Here is a 6,000-nt window from a genome sequence, read left to right on the forward strand (position 1 = left end):
TCATTTATCGTTTTCGTTGTTAATTTAAGTTATTATTTTTTTGTTATTTACTGATTTATATGTGTTTTTTTTAGGAAAATGACATCAAAGAATAGTTCTGTGAATCTTTCTAGACCAAAGACTCTTAAAGTGGATCTTCAAAAAACATTGGTGAACGCACTCCATTTGAGCTGATGGCTACAAATATTTCAAGTACCTCAAATGATAAGAAGATGATTTCATACTTTAAGAAATCAAAAGAAGTGAAACTTCCATCAAATGTCTGGTATATGAAAGAAAGAGAAAGCCAAAATGTGCAGATATATCTATATGTTAATATATATAATGATAATGAGATTTATGAGGTGATGGGAAAATTCATAGACATGTGTTCGGCATCGGACAATGAAGTTGTTTACATACTTACAAAACTGCTCAAGTCACATGAAATGATTAAATACCACTTATGATATTCATTGTATGGCACGAGAGAGGTATCTACGAAGTTGTGTAAACAAATCGTAAATGAGATGACAGAAAATATCGTAAGTATTGTTATTTATATTTGTGTTTTGCGTTTTTGTAATTGTCTCACTATATTTTATAACTTTAATTTTATTGGCATATGATATTTTGTTTGGAAATTTTTTATTGAAAGTTATTCAATTAGGTTAGGAGGCATTCATTTCATAGAGCATAATATTATGAAATTTGTCAGCGGTTTCTACTCAGTGTCAGAAGAAGATATGGAAAACAAGAAAAATGTAGTAATTCATGATGCTACAAAACTACATCCAAGGGATTAGAAAAAAATCCTCTAGTGGATAAATCTAGCAAAGGTAGACAAGTTACTTTTGAAGATGAGGAAGTTGAAACTGGCAGTGAAGAATATGTTGTCGTCACCGAGGATGACATTGGAACTGAGAAGAGCCGTAAAAGACCAAAAGTAACAATGCCCAAGAATAAATCTGTTCCAGTTAATGATGAGAATGTTATGAGGAAGAAAAGTAAAGTTGAACATTTTGAAGTAGTCATTACCAACAATCAAGAACCTAGTGGAACTTCAAAAGAAAGCAGAGAAATCATCACACCAGGAGCTAATTTAGAGGATGACATTATCAAAACAAAACATAATGCCATTCGACAGAACTTGACAAAGAGAAACTTAATTGAGGGTGGTCATACATTTCAGCTTACTGTCAGACAGAACTATAAGGCAAGTGAAGGACAATGTCAATATCAAATTAGAAAGCCACACTGTCTGCATGTTCACAACTTGAAGACATTGATGAGGTATAGTCCATATGCTCATGTGGTTAATTATGTGCTTCTTGTTGATCCAGTGAAAGTTCCAAACAAAGAAGCATTTGATAAGTCAAAATGTTTTGAATGCAATTATTATGTGCTTGGGGGGAACCATTCTGTAGAAGCTCAAAGACAATTGATGGAGGAATATCCCAATAACCCATGTTTTGAAACAATGAAATGTATCATTTATGCTGGTTTATCAAATACATAAGCAAAGTTAGTGGAATGGGATCATAATTCAGATAATGAATATAGGATGTTTATGACTTTCATTCAAAGGGTATATTTATTCATAGTGAATTTGAAGAAAAATGTGGTGGGGATAGGATAAATGTTACTATATATTTCCGAAAGGAATGTTGTATGGAAATAGGCTATCAAATTGAAGAGAAAATCAATTCAAAAGGCGGAAAAGGTGGCAAAGTTAATGATTTATTCAGAGGTGTTGATAACATTTTCCAGTTGGAATTTATAATTGGAGAGATATGGGAGTTGATTAATGAGATTTTTAGCATGTGGGAGAACATTGGCATTAAAAACCAGAAGGTCAAAAAGTCTAAACCATTAATATGTAGCAACAGTAAATCAAGTCTTGAAATGAAGCAGCATCTAGAAGATATGACTATCACACCTTGGAGAGCATTGTAATGAGTGAAGGATGAAAAACTTGTCAAAGCAATATTATCTCATGTGAGGCCAGGGGAATTACCATTGGAGGAAATGTCTGAGGAATTTCAAAAGTAAGTTTGTTGAATTATTTTTATTTATTTCTAGATTATAATTTTCTTTTAAATATAACATATTGTTCTTGGTAGTATTTGTTATTCATATCATTATATTAAATTTTTTTACTTTATATATGTAGTCACAAAGTTTACATGAAAATTCAAGAACAAATGGTTAAATTGTTGAATGAAGATAGTTGGGATGATGTTGTACGCAACTATCCAGATTCAAGTTCTACATCAACATTAATTTTTTTTTTTTTTTATCTTGCATTTAAAAATGTATGTTGATTTATACATTCATTTTTATTCATCTGTATACTATTGTTATATATAACTTACACATATATTTGTTTATTTTATAAAAGATGAAGAAGGATGCAAATGGAGCACCAGATAGTTTCAGAACCTTTATTGAAAAAATTAAGATTGAAAGACTAAAGAAGACACATCTTAAGAATGTTGAACTTGATTCAACTCTTACTCATTTCATTTGGAATGGACTTGACACTATTCAATATCAAGTAATACAAGGCAACTGTGAAGACATTGCTAAACTCATACCTAAAAGAGATTATGCCCTAGTTATTGCAGATATTCCCCATGGTTTCCGTATTCCAAACATTGACTATGATAGTGACCCTTATACTTATCAAGCTCTTCGTAAAGTGGTTGCGGGATTTCTAGAAGTCACGTCATCACCATTATGGAGATTTGTGACATTTCATTCAGACACACAATTGGAAATGTTATTGTCAAGCTTCAAGTGGAAATCAAATTCAAGGATGCAACATACATGGTAAAACGTTTAAAATGTATAGTTGATTAATGTTAAAAATTTTGTTTATGTACAAGTTAATTAAACTTTTACTATTTCATGTTACAGGCAAAAGTCAAATCTTTTTAACCATGAAGATTAACCATTTATAAATGATTGTGAGTTCATCCATATTGATAGTTGGGCAAAAGATGATAGCTATATGTCTATGATTTTTAATCGAGTAGATAGAAAGAGTCATAGCCAAATACTGACTTATGATGTTGTTGTGAGAAACTAACACATAAAGACAAAGAAGAAAAAGGAAAGATAGTTAACATTGATAAAAAACCACAATTATTGATAAATTATCTTATGGACATATGTTCAAATGAAGGAGATTGGGTTCTGGATTTATTTTCTAGCTCTGGTAAGTTTTATTATATGGAATTGAATTTCAATATGTTATTTATTAATTTATATGTCATTGTAGTAATTTACTTCATTATTTATTTTGTGCTTGATAATTAGGTACAACACTAGCATGTTGCATTCAAAAAGGAAGAAATTGCATTCCCATTGAAAAAGATCCAATACAGTGAAATTTTATTCAACAAAGAATTAATGCTCTTCAATTTCTTCCAGATGCATTGCAAGAAATTGGGTTGAAAAAATAGGACTTTAGTGAATCACGTGTGGCAAAAAAGGCAAAGGAACCCCAACCACCATTACACGGAATGATTGGAAATGCATACATTGGGAGATTCACAAACATCAAAGATCCACTAGAAGAGGGAAATGAGCAAAATGAAGCAGAAAATGTTGTGGAAGGAGACAATGCTGAAACTCTAGAGGACGAAGAGTTTGGATTACGTGACATTGTTGATTAAATTTAAGTTATGCTTGGAAATCAAGCTCATTTTTTGTAACTATTAATTAGTTATACTTGTAATGTTTTGAATTTGACATTTTATGAGAAGAATAAGCACTCAATTAAGGTTGTTATGCGTTCAATATTTGTATTATGTGATTTTCACATTAATTTTTATGTTAATCATTATTTTTTGAAAAAAACAGTGATTATTATTATTTTTTTGACATGAAATTCATAAAAAAAACTATTATTTAACCATTTTTAGTTAAAATTTTCCTATAAAAATTGTGATTTTGACATGTCATCTCTAGCAAAAAATTACAAAAAATTATCAAAACGTGTAGTTTTTTAGTTATATTTATGTTAAAAATGGTTATTTTTATGTCAATTGTTAAAAATTATTGTTTTTTAGAGACAATTATTTCATGTGGATTGAAAAATTAATTAACAATATATAAATATGTAGAATAACGAAAATTCAAAATATCGACTTTCTTTTTTAAATATGCAAAACAATAAAAGCCTCACTACAAAAAAATAAAAATAAAATAAAAGCAAGAAAATATGAAGAAGAAGACCATTTAAAAAATTAATAAATTTCAAAATAATTATTTACATTTTATAGATTAGAAAATTTAAAGTAAAAAAATAGGTCTTTTAAAAAAAGGGTCTGATGCAGAATTACCACTTTTTTAGATCAACATGAAAATGACTATGAAGTGCCAAAAACTATGCTCTAAAAAAAACATGTGTGTTTTGCATCACCCCTTTTGAAAATCAGGTCATTTTTTTGCTATCTCTACGAAACGAGTAACAACATCAGTTCCTGTTTCAAAGTTTACATTGTTTTAGTTGGGGCATCCAGTGGCATATCACAATGAGATACTTTCAGACACAGTATGAAAGTATTCCACCTATGACAAAGAGATGTATTCCATTGCGTAGCCTTGCTAACAATGAAAGTATTACATCATGGGGAAGGAAACAGTCATTCACACAGACCACCGACCCTTGCAGTTGCAGAACGATTGCTATCGGAAATGGTCAACATACCTGCAACAGTTCCATTTGAACATTAAGTACAAGAAGGGAAACACCAACAATGTTACAAACTGCCTCAACTGACCATCGGTCATGGCGCTGACCCCTGTGCTCGACTCTTGTGCGCACGAGACTGCAGTGTGGCCACATCTTTACAAGAGCGATCTAGAATTCGGCAACACATACTAGACACTCTTGGAAGGTAAGCAAGTTCCAAATTTTCACCTCCAGGATGCACTGTTATGCCACTTGGGACACATCTGTGTTCCTTCAGGCGAGCATGCCAAGGTGATTTGGGAGGCACACTATAGTGGGGTCGTTGGACATTTTGGGGTAGAGAAAATAGTGGCAATGCTGCAAAAGTATTTTAATTGGCTGAACCTCTGACAGGATGTTGGGAAGTACATCAGATCCTGCACTGCTTGCGCCATTTCCAAACCAACCATCAAGAAGCAAGGCTTATATACTCCTCTGCCTAATCCTAATCGACCTTGGGAATCCATCTCCATGGATTACATGTAGGGCCTTCCTTCTACTAAGCATGGCAACACCTACGTTTTCATGGTCGTCTATAGATTCTCTAAGATGGCCATTATGGCAGCCTGCAAGAAGAGTATTACAGCAGAAGCCACTGCTAAGCTCTTCTTTGAACGCATGTGGGTAAATTTTGGAATCCCACATTCCATTATCTCAGGTTGGGACAACAGGTTCCTAAGTACATTTTGGTTAAGTCTCTAGTCGATGTTGGATACCAAGCTCACTAAGTCCACAACTTTCTACCCCCAAACTCATGGCCAAATAGAGGTTGTCAATAAGATGATCGTACACATTCTGTGTATGTACAACTCAAAGCATCCACGCACATGGGATGAAACCCTCCCCTATGTCTATCACAACTACAACATAGCTTTCCATAGCTCAACTGGCCACAACCCCTTTTAGGTGGGGTTGGAATTCCAACCACTATGTCCCATTAATGTGGCCATACCATTTGTAGCTACTCAGGTAGATTCAACTCATGTCTAGTCCGAAGCTGACAGGGCTAATAGCTTCATTGAGCGCATTCAACACATCCACCAGTAGGTCCATGACATATTGGATAGAGCCAGTGCCAAGTACAAGCAGCGTCATGATCAACATCGGGTGCCACACAAGTTCCAGATGGGCGACAAAGTTTGGTTACATTTGCAGAAGCAATGCCTCGTTGGGCCCCACCGCAAGCCTCGACTGCTTCGATATGGTCCTTACACCATCACTAAGGTTGTAGGGGGCAATGATTTCGATCTCAACATTCCACCATTCCTTGGCCTACACCC

Source organism: Pinus tabuliformis, chromosome 1_2 (assembly GCF_031772625.1).
Source record: "Pinus tabuliformis cultivar Carrire ecotype Pingquan chromosome 1_2, CPIR1, whole genome shotgun sequence".
NCBI lineage: Eukaryota > Viridiplantae > Streptophyta > Pinopsida > Pinales > Pinaceae > Pinus > Pinus tabuliformis.